Source organism: Pygoscelis adeliae, unplaced genomic scaffold, assembly GCF_000699105.1.
Source record: "Pygoscelis adeliae isolate BGI_AS28 unplaced genomic scaffold, ASM69910v1 Scaffold168, whole genome shotgun sequence".
In the NCBI taxonomy this organism is placed as follows: domain Eukaryota; kingdom Metazoa; phylum Chordata; class Aves; order Sphenisciformes; family Spheniscidae; genus Pygoscelis; species Pygoscelis adeliae.
The window spans coordinates 1,093,729-1,110,563 of NW_008825566.1; positions in this window are offsets into that span (position 1 = coordinate 1,093,729).

A 16,835-nucleotide genomic window follows, 5' to 3' on the forward strand; every position below is an offset into this window, starting at 1 on the left:
AGCTTTCCAGCCACTCTTCCCCAAGCCTGTAGCGCTGCATGGGGTTGTTGTGGCCGAAGTGCAAGACCCGGCACTTGGCCTTGTTGAATCTCATACAGTTGGCCTGGGCCCGTCGATCCAGCCTGTCCAGGCCCCTCTGCAGAGCCTTCCTACCCTCGAGCAGATCAACACTGCCGCCCAACTTGGTGTCGTCTGCAAATTTACTGAGGGTGCACTCAATCACCTCATCCAGGTCATTAATAAAGATATTGAACAGAACTGGCCCCACAACTGAGCCCTGGGGAACACCGCTCGTGACCGGCCACCAACTGGATTGAACTCCATTCACCACAACTCTCTGGGCCTGGCCGTCCAGCCAGTTTTTGACCCAGCTCAGAGTACACCTGTCTAAGCCGTGAGCCGCCGTTGTAATTGTCCGTCACGTAGGTGCTCACGTACCCAAGAGTCGGGCCACTGAAGAATATCAAAACAACCAGCAGGTGGATCAGGCTGCTAAGATTGAAGTGGCTCAGGTGGATCTGGACTGGCAACATAAGGGTGAGTTATTTATAGCTTGGTGGGCCCATGACACCTCAGGCCATCAGGGAAGAGATGCAACATACAGATGGGCTCGTGATCGAGGGGTAGACTTGACCATGGACACTATTGCACAGGTTATCCATGAATGTGAAACATGCGCTGCAATCAAGCAAGCCAAGTGATTAAAGCCTCTCTGGTATGGAGGACGATGGCTGAAATATAAATATAGGGAGGCCTGGACAGGTAGTCAGAACTGGCAATACAGGATTCCTCAACCAGAAGATGTCTAATGCCAGAATGCGTACAACAAAAAAGATACTTTTCTGAGTGGGCCTCTACAAGAAGAATGCTTCACCAATATTGTTTCATTCAGATGTCTAAAAGCACATGGCAGCAGATGGAAATCAGATAGCTAAATTTGTTAACACCGTAGCCATCCCTGTCATTCACTCACAGATGTTATTATCCAAAGATACAGATATATACACAAATACATACACCGATATATCAACACATATATACAGATATATACACAAATAACTCAGACTTTGTGTAGCAGGTCTTGCATTGCTAAAGTTTCCACTCTCATAAGCAGAAAGTAGGAATAGTTCAATTTGGTATGTTAGGTTGGAAAGTTATTTCTTCTTTAACATGCTAGGTTAGAAACTTTCTTCCCAAGACATCAGGCATTCTGTTCAGAGTGGCAGCATCTATCAGAAGGGAAAAGTGGGAGATTGACTGGTGGCTGTAGCTGCTTCAGCTGTCTGATTTTAATCCTCTGTCACATGTCTGCTGGAGTCTTTAGTGAGATAAAGCACTGCCAAGGATTAGACAGACTATTAGTGAAATAGATTTTAATTAAGAATATTGACTTATTGTGAATTTAGGTCTATAGCCTTTTCTCCTCTTCCACCTTGAAAATCCAAGGACAAAATATTTCTGAGAGGGGATGTTAGCTGACTTACGTAAAACAAAGCCAAGTATGATTGTTATTTAAGTTTCACATAAAGTTACTGCTAGTTTCTACTCAGTACTTAATCTTAAATTATACTAAATTACTTGATTAATTAAAAGATCTTAAGTAATCTCCCTGAATATCTTTTCTAAGTTAATCAATCACTCCTGTAAGCTAAACATATTTAATGTTTCCATTAAGATTAGTGCAACTGAAGCTCCACAGAATGTGAGGTTCATTGTTTTTCACACTGTCCTGCTACAAGAAGCTTCTAGTCTGTATATCAAAGTCAGTCTGAGAAAAAACTAGAAGTGATGTGAGCTGGCAAGAAAAATGTGGCAGACTCACTTCTTCCCCAGTTCATAGTTCAAAGCCCGTCTTCTGGATCACCCGATTCAATAAATTCAATTTTATATAGTTAAATATCCATTGACCATCCAATAGCTTTATGATAGCTGGAGAAAATGATGTAAAGGGTATATACCATTTCTTTTCTATCCAATCCAGTATGCTTGATCCCTAAAAAAACTTATCCTTACTTCTACAGAGGCATCATTTCTGTAAAAAATCCTCTGCGGAAACTGTATACAAAATGAATTTATGTGAGAAATGTTTGGCCTAGAAAAACTGTCTGCTTTGGTATTATGGAGTAAGGATATACTTAATACAGCATAAACCAATACAGGGAAACAGCTCTTTGATAGCCCTGATATGTAATAAACACTGTCACATGGAGGAAAAGGAGGAAAACAAGTCTTTGGATAGAATACAATATTATATGCAGTTATTCAGTTTGTCACAGAGACTGGAAATCTTATTAAGAAAAACATAGACAATAACTATAATGTTATTTCTTTGGAAAAGAAGTTCAAAAATGGGGAATAATTGTATAAGATAAATTGGTAAAAGCCTGTTGTGTTCACATTATTAGAAACATGGTTTCCAATAATCATACTTGAATGTGCTATTTAATCCATTGTAATGAATTGGCGGTTCACTGAGGAAATGCAAGAAAAGGTAGATAAGCAGTTTTCGCCCATTTTATTCTCACAATATTTCTCCAAGTCTTTGTTAAGTTTATTTTGCTAGATAGTTGAGACATGGCAGTATCGGTTTTTTTATATGACTTTTGAATATTGAAAGATAACATTATGATATTTCTCCATAATACAGTTGACTTTGCCTGTTGGGTAGATCTACTTTGGCAAAAAGTCATATTTGTTGTTGCACAGTTTCGGTAAGTACATTTTTACAGCTGTGTTACAGTCACAGATGAATACAGTTTACTTGCTTCTAACTTGGGCAATATAGAATTCATCTTTATACTTCCTGGCCTGGAGAGTTATCCGCTCTTTTATGTATACCACAACAGTTCTGCTTTATTAACTTGCCCTTTATCAGTTTTTATCCTCTAGTGCAAAGGTCGCTGATCGGCCATGTGAACCCACACATGAAGGTAATCCTATGGATGGCTAAGGACACAAAGAATACCCATCGCATAACTAGAGCCAAAGGGAAGAGTTTCTGAGAGCATTTCACAAATGGAAAATTGTAAAAGTTTCTGCATCTTCCACTGCACTATGGGGTTAGACTGCCTTTGTACCAGAGAGGGGTCGAGATCACCTATCAGTCTTTGCACAACCTCACTAATGACATGAGGTAGCTCTGAAAAGCCCAATTTTGACCCTTGTTCGGTGACCAACATGTGGCTCAAGACCCAGAGACTGGTGTCTTCTGCCATACATATGAAGCATTATAGTCCAGTTTGTCTATTTGGTTCATACAAAAGATGAAATACAGCTGGAATAAAACCTAGTAAAAAAGGAAACTGATTCAGAACAAGGGACAGATGGTTTGCCTAGGCCCAAAGTGTTTCTCATATATTTTCCATATATGTGGAGCTGAATTCCTTCTGATGGACTCAGGTTGTACAGAAGAAATGTTATAAACGGGAGATGAGTGGTTTTCTCCCTAAGGCATACCTTCAAGTCATGTTCAATTACTTTTGCACACATAACCAGAAGATGCAGGAAACGTGTCATTACATCATCATATAGGCATCTGTAGTTTATATTGTTGGTTTTCACAGATCCAGACTCTCACTCAAAGTTCTGTGGGGGAAACCATAAGCATCTAAACTAGTTTTTTGGAAGGAGCTCTAACAGTATGAAAATTATCCCTCTCAATGAGCCAGAACAAACCCAACTCATCAAACATAATTTTGATAATGAACATCACCATTTTACATTCAAATACCTCCCAAAATGGTGGCAATTTATTAATGTCAGATTAAAGGGCTCAATTCATTATTCCCTTTCAGTAAAGAGGCAGTTAATGAGTGATGCATGCATGTGGACAAGCTTCTAATTAGAGCTTCTGTATGTGTTGAAAGCTTGGTGCTGGGATACTGAGCGGCTGCCAGCAGACTATTGACTTTTTTCGCTCTTTGCTGAACATGCTTATTTATACAGCTTATTGCTAATGAGATGCTAATTGAGTCTGCCATATCTAAATAAAAAAACCCTTGTGTTTATTGCTGAATCCTCTAAATGGAACTCCATTTCAGAATATTCTCCCCTGACTCATTTTACTCTGCACTCTCTGGGCTCTGATTGAAAAATAATTTTGAACAATAGGAACAGGATGCCAATTAAAAAAAAAAAAAGTGTTCTTTCTAATTTTAGTTTAGAAAAGAACCTAGTAAATTTATGCCTGGGTATTTACATTTAGTTTTACTTAAAATAATGCCAAAATGCACTCAAGTATGTGTTGAATGCTCTGTAGAAAATGTATAAATGCAAGTTTCTATGCCCTGGAGAGGTTCCAATATAATCATTTTGCATGGAATGCAAACAGCCTAAATGATCACCACAAAAACAATAACAAAGCACATTAAGAAAAGTAGAATGAAGACAAGAGTAAGGATTACAGCAATTAAATCATTTGGTTAGCTAGTTTAGGTTTTCATAGGAGTGAAAGTTATCTAAGTGTGAAGATAAAGCACTGTTTTTATGATCTTCAGCTTACTATTCAGCTAGCAGTAAATTCAGCATTCTTACACTCCTTTTTCTGTATAATGTTGTATATTTTAGGACAAATTTTGGAAATATTTTTAGCATTAGTTTTGGAAATATTTCTCTAAAAATGTTTGAAGCTTCTTCAGGTATCATACAGTGGCTGAAATGCCTTTTGGATTTGGGTTTTGTTCAATTTACCTATTCTCTTTTTTTCACCATGATGTTATTTCACTTCTGTTTTCCAATTCATGAATGATACCTTTGGGATAAAATCTTTTCTGGGCATGGCATCTAAAACAAGCCTGCAAAACTCTTCAGTGCATCATTCATCATCATTTTTTGTACTGACAGCAGTTCACTGTGATGTGTTTCATGATGTTTGCATGCTTCTCCATGGTTTGTGAATTCTCTCAGGTTATGTGAGTAAAGGCTAATCACAGTGAATACAAAGACCTGGCAAGGTTCAATGGACAATGACAGGTGGAGAAACTACAGTAACCTAATCAGGAGCACACTGGATAACCTACTCCAAAAAACATCAGAAGAGAATAATTAGATCACTGCCCCTGCTGTGAAACACACCAACATGTGTCAAGAAAAGAATCTCTCTGGAAGGCCATCAAAACTAAAGGAATTATTGTCTAAAGAGTTGTAGGACTTATCTCAGAATGCAGTGGGAAGAGAATATGCAGATTGTGTAAAACTTATTAGGAGCTGTTTCAAGAGAATTGTGGGAACATGTGAAATTTGTTTAGGGGAAGGACCAAAAAGAGGAAAGTGAGGTGTCAGGATGGATCAGTGAGGAAAAACAGAGAAAAAAAGGTGATAAGAGGGGGTAATTGCCAGTAAAAAGGTAGCTGGTCAGTATGCTCATCTGGGAAGCACCTGATCACTGCAGTCTATTCTATATTCTTATTAAAACCTTTTTCTAACTATCCTTGGGGTGGATGCATTTCCTATCTGAGGCTCTGTGTACACATGCTAGAGAACTTAAAGCCAAACAAGCTGAGTGCTGGGAGAAGAGGTCTACGTGACAACCTCCTGGAGTAGGAACCTGATGCCTGAGGGACCCCAACTCTGGATCACGGCAGCTAGAGGAGACCAGGGTCTGGGACTCAGCAACTGGGTGGACCGAATGTCTAAGACCAGCTACAGGCAAGAGCCCATGTGTATATATATGTGTGTGTATGACTGTATTCCACTAGCAAGCTTTAACCCTCATCTGCAGGAAGAGAGGAACGGGATCGAGCCATTGGTGTTATTCACAGTTTATGTTTATGTGGGTGGCAGCACGGGCACAGCTCTGTGTGCTGCACCTGTGGACTACTATGTGCGCCATTTGTAGTGTGTGTGCTTATGGAGAGGATGTTCTCATCCTTACTGCTGGCTGGAGCTGGGGGCATGAAAATAGAGCAGCCCTGCAACTATGGGGCTGTGACAGGAGAAAATCCTCTGGGCCCAGAAACCTACCAAATTTGTCTCTCTCTAACAAATTCTACTAGAAATTTTAGTTTGTCTCCAAGCCAGAGAAGCTAGACAGCCTCCATCATTGGAAATGTTTAGATTAGAGAAATAATCTCTCAAGAACGGTATAGATGCAATTGATCTTACTTGGGGCAGAATGGACAAGCTAAATGAGGTCACTTCCAGCCTTATGATCTCATTAATCTCCATCATTTGGAGCATTATTCACACTCTTGGAAATAAAAACAGCCATTGACAGAGCTGGGCTTGTTCTGTCTGACAACAAGGAGACTAAAGGGTAAGCTTGCAGCCTGGGGGAGGCTCAAAAGGTGAGCTGCAGTTACCTGAAAGGAAGTTACAGACAAGAGAGTCAATCTCTGCTCAGTACATAAATGATGGTAAAAACAAGGTGAATGAGAACAAATTGTGGATTGGATGGTTCAGATTAGACATTTAGGAAAATACTCATCATTAGGAGAGTAATGCAGCACTACAGCAGACTTGCTAGAACAACTGAAGAAAAACTTCTTTAGTGGTATTTAAGGCTCAGTAGGATAAAGCTACAGGTGACCTGATCTATTATTGGCAATGGTCCTGCTTCAAGTGGGAGCTGAACTGCACGACCTGCAGCAATCCCTTACAACCAGCAATTCTATCATTCTGTGACCTCTGCAGCAGCTGCTTTGAATGACACAGTTTAGGGCAGGTTACCTTCCAACAGTTTCTTAGCAGGACTGACACAGGCTGTCATGACTTAGCTAGGTAGCTAATATAAGCGCGACTAGATTTTTAGTACTTGTGTGATCAGTGCTACATTTTTCTGCTTCATCTTGAAGATGTCATCTTTCACAGCACTAAAAAATGGTGTGATATTACTTCACAGCTGTTATATCTGAATCAGCAATGCCAAGTTTTCCTTAGGATACTATTATCAAAGGGAACAGCTTATATAGTGGACTACCCGTGCCTTGTAACAAACCATCAATTCAATGTTTTAGTACTAAAATGATGCTTGTAATAACACTTCAAACAAATGTGTTTGTGCAAGGGATGTCCATGGTAGTTCAAAGCAGTTTAGTGCAAGGACAAAATGCCAGTTTAGAGTCTTCAGGTACTAAAAAAAAAAAATTACAAATTGGCTTCCTACGCTGGTTATGGGATTCATCAGATAACATGCAGATGTATATAATGAAACAAGCTCCCTTTACAGACAATAGAGAGACATAGGCACTGTGAAGGTGTCATTTATCTCACCCTAAAGTTTATATTTAAAATGAGAGAGAGGAATTGTATCCATTCTTTTCAGTTCCCATAAAGGGACTCTAGGGTAGGTAGTTTAGATGCATTTGCCTATATTGTAGGTGTCTTTGTATGCATAGATGTAAGATGAAGTAGTAGTCTTTGAAGTGTTACAAGGTAGATGAAATTATAGCATAGTGTCTACAATAAGATGAATCTTATCATGGGCTTCAGTCCTGTCCTCTTAAGAATGGAGCAAGTGAAAAAAACCTTCCAGGTATTTTTTTCCCACTCTTTTATAGCCTGAGAGGTAATAAACAAGTTTCACAGAAGATTTGTGTTACTCACTGGTGCTCCTGGGTTTCCTAATCCATGATGCATAAAGTTTTCTTTAGCTGATGGTGAGACTTAACAAATGGTAGGAATTTCCCTAGGCATTTTTTCTGGTCTGGGGATATTTTTGGACAGAAAAATGGTGCAATTCTATTATTCCATTTCTGTCTTACCAGGCCATCCAACCTCTTGAAAAATAAAGCTTAGTCTGATTTCTAAAGAGCTGCCTAGTGAAATGAGATGGCTATTTAGGGAGGATACCAAATAAATAAGTGTTTCAGAGTTTCAATAGCAGTTATGTACAGCATCCCAAAAGAGTCTTTCTGTGCCTTTCACATAGCACTTTCTCTCCAATTCTACCCTCACGAGTCCATCAGTTGAAATGAGAGAAGGGTTGCCTAGTTTGCAGATTCTGATAATGTGTAAGTTCGGTGCAGTCAAGACTGAGTCCCTTCTCAACATGTCTAGAAGCTGAAGTTTAGACATATGGAGAATTTTGATACCAAAAGCTTAAGCTATTCCTGAAATCAATTTAATGTGTCTTTGTTTATGTAACAGTCTGGCATGTACTTTGAACTAGTCATCTGCTCTGAATAGAAAGAGATAGATGGCAATTCATCGCACCTATCTTAGACACCTACATTTGGACAGGATGAAAAACATTCTGGAGCTGCTTAACTCTTCACTGGATCTATCTTCTACTTACGTTCTTAATTCTAACTCTGAAATTTGTCATTGAAATTGTGCCTGATACAATGATGTGTCTATACCATAAAATGCAACATGGTTTAACACAGTATGCCTTCCTGAGGTGGATATACCATATTCTGTAGTGTTCTTCCATGAAGACCAAATGCTGCAGGACACAAAATACACAATCTGTGCAAATTGTTTGTTCAAACATAACAATACTACTTCTTGATGTACAATTCCACATTTCCATAATACATCATTGTTCTGTGGTGTGAATACTTGTCAGCTGGACCATATGTTAGGGAACTTTGCTTCACACCTCGCAGTGTTGCTGATTCTTAGAGTAGTCCACAAAAGTTTTTATTTAAACCTGCAGGGTGGGCTTGCCATAGGTGTCACTGAAAATAACTAGGATTTAGATTCTCAAGTCTTTCAGGTTCTTTTGAAAAAGTTGTTTTATAGTGGAGTCATCTGACTGCATGTAGTATCTGCTGTATCTAATATCTTCACACATTAACCTGGGTTCCCCTGGGAAGCAGTGAGATACACCTTTGGAAATAAGGAAGAAAAGATCATCAACAGGTGAGATAGATTGCCCCAAAGGTTACACCCAGATATCTAAATTTAACTGAAACAAAACCCATCCTCACAGCTTCATCAAAGGTAACCAAATACTTTTTACATTTAAAATGGCAGAAACGCCATCACAAGATAGTAACAACTAATTCCTATGTTGAATTATTTCTTGTACATGCCTCCCTATCTTTCTTTGAACAGGATAAAGACCTCTAATTAACTATCAGGCATAGCATGATGTCATCTCCAGAATGATACCAAAGTAAAAAAAGCAAGCTTAATCATGTATCACATGACATATGTATTATAAAAGATCTCTCCAGGCACAGTATGTAAGTAGTAATACAGCTGTGGAAGTTGCTGGTGAGAACTCATCTGAATTGCTATACATTTTTCATCATTTATTATCAAAACCAATGAATCTGCACTGGAAGAGGAAGAGAAAAAAATTATCAGAATGATCAGCAGAACAGAAAGCCTGATTGTGAAAGGACAGAGAAAACGCATGAAATGGAAGCGAATGTTAATGCCCACACCAGGAAAATTTGTCTCAGCAAGCTACTTACAGCACCTCTGTATAATGACACCTGCTGAAAGGGACAAAGTGCTACTAAATCCCTCAGCTTCCACAAGCACTTCTGTCTCAGGGACAGCCACAGCCACAGCGCCCATGAAGATCAACATCTCACTTTCCCGTTGGTCTGGAGTGCACATATTGAACCAGAATGCACTGCAGGGAGTGTTACAAACTTTGTTACCTCCTCCTCTGGGATGCCTCTCAGTCTGCCTATGTAAACCGCTCTCATTAGTGATGTTTAGACCAGGTTGAATAAGCCATCCTTTTTCTTTGTTTGGATGTCTGGGGAGGGGCAGAACAGTGTATCACTGAAAAGATCCTGATGACTTAGTCTGAAGGCAGGTACCCTTCTAGGTGTCTTTAGCTGCAATGTGAGAGGAAATAAATTTCAGCTCATTGATCCCCAATTTGATACTAGAAATATAAAAAAACCTGTAAAGAAAAAGCAAAGCAAGCTTTTCTATTGACTAAGACAAACCAAACAGATTTTAAGAGTAATATTGCAATCTTAAATATTGCAAATATAATAAATATGATACTGACAAAATGGCTTTGGGAAGGATCTGGATACATTAAACAGTCAGCCTTAAAATAGTCTTCTATTAGATAAGTTTATCAGCTTTCACTGTTATCTAAGTCTCCCTCTCCTTTCTACTGGGAATACCTGCAAAAATTGAGATAATGCACTAGGAACCTAGCTAATTTTTATCTCCTGAAAACACACTACTTCTTAGGGGCAAACACTTTATTTAACAGGTTTTGCGTATATGGGATGTGTGTGTATATATACATATATAAACATGGTTTTTCATATATGTTTGTGTACTTTTATACACAGCAAGAAAATATAATAGCTAGTTTATTGTATTTTTATATGTATTTAATTGGTGTATCTATATTCCCAACTTTTTGTTCACCTTGTTTTTCATAGCTACTGACTCCATATCAGTTTGCCTTTATGATGTCCTACATTACAATACCTTTGGAGATTTTTCTAAATAGAAATTCTGCAAAGAACTACTCTACCAATAGTTTATGATTTAAATACAAATCATCTTGGAATACAGTACCATAATCTGCAATACCCAACAATATTTAGAAGAACTAGAAATTACTATTATTACAGTAAATGTTATTTTCCATTTACTTCATTCTTTATAGTATGGTTTCTTCTTACTTATTTGATTTGATTTTCAAGGAATTAAACACTCCTCTCTTTTTTTTTTTTTTAATGATTCATGATTTTAGAAATTTAATTTTCTGGGTGCTCATCCTGCTAATACTTTAGAGGAACTTTATTTTCAAAGGCTAGACATGTTACACTTTCTAAAAATCAGGCCCATTCTAAGATGAGTCCTTTTCTTATATGGAGATATTCTGAAAAGACATTTTATTGTCATAAAGTCTTTGAAAAATTAGTGTGATATTTAACAAGCTTATTTAGAGTTAGTATCCATATTGGTATTTGACTGCAAAACTAAAAGTCTCTTACAATTCACTGAAAGGGTTACTCACATCATCCATTTTATGCAGCTGTAGGCTTCTAACTCACAGGTGATTCAGAATAGCAAATTTTATGCCTCAAGTACTTAGTATATAGAAATTTTCCACCCTTATATATTCACAGAATAATATAACTGTTGAGAATGTTTTCAGCTGGATATTTCTGCTGGGACCAATGAAATACTAGTTATGAAGAACAAATTAATCTTTTACTTAATAATTGACCTAATAAAAGCTTATATCAGTCAGACTTTCAGTAATTTATATTGCAGGGACTCTGCACTAATTTGTGGATTGCTTCAGTATATTCTTTATCTTTACCCCAGACTAAACACATTTTTTAGTTTGCTTTTTATTGGTTACATAATTTCATAAAATACTTCTATTTTCAGTTCATGTCTGTACTTCATTAGGTACTGGATGGGATCTTAGGAACTCTTAGAAAACATGAATAACTTTAAATATACTGCAATGGTCTAGACTACAGAAGTCTCCCTACAGGGAGTTTAGTTTATAGCAAATCCATAAAAGTATGGTCTTCGGTCATTGATTGGTGCATACAGAAAGACAAAACTAATTAAATATCCAGGTTGTAAAATGAAGTTTAACACTTATTTAGTAAAGCATGTCAAAAAACAATCAGCATACTATGAAATGTGGTAAGTAAACTCCCATCAAAATCACTAAAATACGTAATTTGATCAGCAAATTCTAAATACACATAAATATACCAGTGATCCAGAGGATGATTTAATATATTTATGTCCAATATTAATTTGCAGAAAATGAAAGTCCTCAGCATTTAAAACATCTTCCCTGATATAAAATTAAAAAAAACCCAAACCAAACCAACTACTATATTCAGTTGCATATAATGTAGTTGATATGCTCTTTGTCTTTAATTGCATGTCAAAACACCCACTCCTTCACTGTTCTCAGGCTCTGTAAATTCTTTTGAATTTATTTAGTTCATCAATAGGCTGACTGATGTTTTGTTTGTTCAGACCACAGATGTACTTAACCAACAAACGCACAACTATCTGTAGGGCTAGAGAGCTCAAACATTTTTAGTACAATGGACAATTCGACTGGAAAACAAGCAAAGGGGGTTTAAAGTAATATTGACTGTTAATCTGCAGATTACATTTACATAGCTGTGGGTTTTAAGAGTGAATTCTTCTCATTTCAATAATTATTTCTTTCAAGAGGGAAGTCTGTATGCCTGAAAAATTGTCTATTTTTTCTAACTGTATGAGCTAGTCTGTTAAAAGTCGTAAGCTCTCTCCACAGTCCTTGTATCTCCAGACTCAGTTATATGCTTGTTTCATATAGACCATTACAGGTACAGCAAGTGCTGCCAAGTTAACATAACTTCAGATCTTTTTTGGAGTGTTACCAGATCTGAATCTTACATCTTTTGAAAAAAAGAACCAAGTACTCTTCCCTGCCCCAAACTTACTAACAAAGATACATTAATAAAAGTATTTAAACTGTCTCACCTTATTGCATGCAGTATTCTACAATATAACCCTATTTTAGTTATTCCATAGCCCTTTTTCATAGAACTCCAGATGATATAACTTGGACAACCCTGGACTACAATCAAGGAAAAATTAGCTTCTTTATAGCCTAGATATTCCAGCCTTGTGCACGATCTGCTTTACTGAAGAAAGTTATCTCATTAGGTAAATAATTAAGATTCTGCATTTGAGGAAAAAATCATCAGAATAAGCAATCTTAATGTGGTTAAAAACTCTGGAAGATGGTAATATTTTTGTGTATTTATTAAAGCAACAGTAAGAAATCAAAGAATGGAAATGACTTTTTTTTTTTTTTGTATCATCATAGCACTGAGGGGTCAGAGTCATGGAGCAGGGCCCATTTTTACTAGCTTTGTGCAAACACAAAGTATATATCTATAAAGTAAAGATTGCCTTTAATAAGCTCATAAAATGTGTTTGCTTCTGGAATTGATAGAGTATTCGAACAATGTTTTTCATACTGACGCTTTCTAATTTTTGCCATTATTGGCATCATAACTTTAAAAAGCTTTTTTCTTTCTTGTAGAGAAATAAACATCCTGACTGATGATTCACTTACTTTTTGTTTTATAACCACAGTAATAAAAGGTGTAGTCTTTTCTAGGTCAGCAGGCTTAAAAAAGACTGCCTAGGTCCAAATGAGACTGATCAGCATTGCAAATCCTAATCACTACATGCTTTTTATATGATGTTTTATGAAAGTTCAGTATCTCACAAACTAAGTGGGAAGCCACCAAAACTGGAAAGTGGAAGATGCCAGTGAGAGAACAAATGTAAATCACACTTTCTGGGGGAGCATCAGATGTTTTCTTTCACTTGAGAATTCCGATCTTAAACCTAGTTTTGGTTTTAAAATACTTAAACCAGATTAGTCAAAAGCTGGGGGGACATAGGAGGGCTTCCATTGTTATGAGTAGCATCGGCTAGGTGACCTGCATTCTGCTCCCTGCTATCCCTCATATAAACAGCAGTCTTTCACCCTCTGCATCACCCTTGACCAGTGAGGTATAATTTATTAAGAGTTATAGCTTTCCTAGTTCTTTTTGATTTAATGTATTCCAACAATGCATAAAGTAATCCAGTCTCTGCTGGAGTAAAAAAAAATGCCCATTAGAAACTGGAATGAACAAGAATCCTAATAAATACAGCATGTATTTGGAAGACTGAGATTGAAAACTTATTAATATTGAAAAAATATTAATAAACTTTTTTTATTACACAAGGTTGCATACTCAAAAAAAAAAAATGCTGCTAGCTCCCAAACTTAAAGTAATCTGCAGATCAAGCCACACTGGTAGGAAATACCAGCTCTAATCTCAGCCCAGATGAATTAAAATAGGTGTTGGAAGCTGTATTTCCCCAAACCTAAGTTAAATCTCTCACCAATGAGCTATTTCTGTATTTTGATGAGGTTTAAATTATATCTGTGCTCTGAGAACTGCTGCTCCGCGGGTAGTATCAACTTCCTGACACTGAGCACGTTGGTGCCATTAGGATTCTACCTAGAGGCATAAATTTAGGTTACATCTATACTAGTAAATTATAAACTGTCAGGGACCATTCCCAGCACCGTGATTCAATCATCTGTAGTGTTCAGTTGTTAGAATTGTCCCTAATACAGCTGTGGCTTGGGCCAATTCCTGTTTCTAATAACCATTTTTTTAATCGTTGCCCTCTTTCAAATGCTGAGAGACTTTAATAGCATGGATTTAGGCCATTTAGCACCTAAGTCTAATTACGGGCACAAGTAATTGACTCGTATATACCGTACACTGTAATTTAATGGTTAATGCTGCAGATCAGGTGCCTGGGGATCTTTAAAAAAAAGAATTGAGATAACTATGGAATTAGGCAGCTTCACAGATAGGTTGGGGTTTGAGGAACCGACACATCCAGACTCATGCCACCTAAGTCTTATTTTTCTCAGGGAACTGTATAATTAGACTCCTGAATTTAGGATACAAGTAATCTCCAGTATTTTTTTTCCCTCCAGTACAATAAGAAACTAAATTTTTGAAGTTAAACATAAAAGTCTCCCTTTAATAGATGGAAGAATTTTGGATCTTCTATTTCACTTCAAGACCATTTCCAACAGTAAGTTCCCTGTTAACCTTCCTCTTATGTAGATTGCAAGTCTGAAAAGATTGATCTAATCTCAGATATCATTTCTGTTCATGACTTCTCACTGAGCCTTATGGGCAGATATTTTTGCATTTGTCTCAAAGGTATTACTTCCATCAATCAGTGGCCTACAGCTTTAAGACTATTTTCCCTTTTGTTTGCTTCTTTTTAGCCATATATTTTGTATGTTTCCAGCACATTTCTTCTATCACCTCAGGAAGTCAGGTGGTTGTTATTTCACTACCATCTTTTAGTGCTATCAAGAAGCTAAATACGCCGTTATAAACCACAAGAATCCATGTATATAACAAAACTAGTGTATCACACTTGTTTTCTGTTTAGGACACAAAGCTCATAATTCAGCATTTCTTGCAGGGACAAAAATCACATGTAAGCAGATATTAGCGCAAGACACAGAGCATCCCTGGGACCTGAAAGTTCTGCTGTGCTTGTAGCTGTTATTTCAAGGTTCCTGAGCTCACCTGTAATTTATGCTTTCCAAAGAAATACACAGTTTCAGATTTTGTCATTATTATCTTTATCATTTGTTGTTTTCCTTGTCATTGTGCACAGTATGTAATTTAAAAAATACAAAAAAAAAAATTTGTCAGTTTTGTTCATCTGTTCATTTTGTGGGAGTTTCTTAGTTCAGCAATTTTACATTTCACTTTCTTTTTAAAAAACAAAGTTTTTTGCATGAATTTGATCTTAAATTTTGTGCTAAGCATGGGTAGTTTTACTTTACAAAGAATAATAGTTGTGAACAAAGACTTAGAAACCATGATTATTGAAAATTATTGAAAAAAGAAAAATGTTTATGTGAGGGCTTGGGGTTTTTTTCATACATATATTTAAATCACCAAAACAGTATTTGGGAGAACTATGTTCATAAACTAATTCTTATGCAGACTTTCTTCATGACACTGAACAATTTTATGTTTAATTTCTTCTAAAACTTGTCCTCAAACTGTGGTACTGAGACGGCTTTGTGTGTGGGTCAAACCTGGTTATTAAAGGGGTGAAAGCTCAACAAAAACGTCAGGTTTTTACTAGACAAACTGTTAAATTACAGATTCCTACTTGCCATGAAAAATGTAAGAAACCCTTAGAAAAATGAAAAGATATCAAAACTTCCCTAAAAATGTTAAAAAAAACCCAACTCATATGAATTATAGTTCAGTTCTGTACTATTGAACTTCCATTTAAAACTACAGCCCAAATCTCTTCCATACATCACCTCCACTTACAAAAAGGTATGAGAAGGATGGGAAAACAAGGTGTATCAGAGAAAAGGCAAATCAGTCATGGCTTATAAAACATATGTCTGGAAAGAAGCTTCCCCTCTGCATAAGGAAGCATGTTGTGTGATGTTATTAACTGTTATCAAGACTCTCATAACACTAGTTTTAGTTTTTGCCTTGGCTACTATTTTTCTGAAAGGTTGTTCCACAACCCCTCTTCTCTTTCCAAATTCCAAGGTAAGTATATCAATGATCAGTTTTCCTGAACGTTGCCCACTTGTTGTTGAGCCAGTATTGGCTTTCAGCTTAAAAAAAATTACTTTTCCTTTTCTATCATATGTCTCACTTCAGATAGATACATATGTATAAAGAATAGTCCTAGCATTCTCCCACTCAATAATTTTATATTTGTCTTTTGCAAAAGAGTAATCATTTCTATAAAAAAAAAAAAAAGCTTCCCAAAGCATATCTAATAATTACATATACAAAAAAGATAAAACCAATACTGAAGTTTTGATGATCTCAACTATTTTGCATAGACCTTTTAAGTTTCCATGGAGATTCCTGTCAAAAACATGACAAGTAATCGTTTTCTGATAAATATATTTTTAATTTTTTTTTTTCTGGATATACTATTGATTAACAGGGTCATTTTACATTATGTACAACAATTATTTCCTCTGTGTTTCAGATCCAATTGTATTTCTCTAAAAATCTTACTCTATGCTATGCTATGCTATGCTATTCTTTCACGTTTTTTTCTACTGAAAAAAAGAACTTTAAAAATTGTTTTCTTAAGTTTCACTATATTTTAACAGATGCACATCACAACTACTTTTTACTTTTATTAAATGAGACATGTAGAGATTAGGTAGCAACTCTGAGGCATATAAACAGACTGACAGAGCTTCTGAGAAAAGCTTGGCCTGTGATTAATGATCCCCTTGCACATGAGTGCTTGTTTTGTTCAGATACATGGTATATCTAAAGTTTAATATTGAATTACAAAAAAAGTGTTTACTTTTAGGAGAGCAATGGGAACAAGAGCAACTTTCA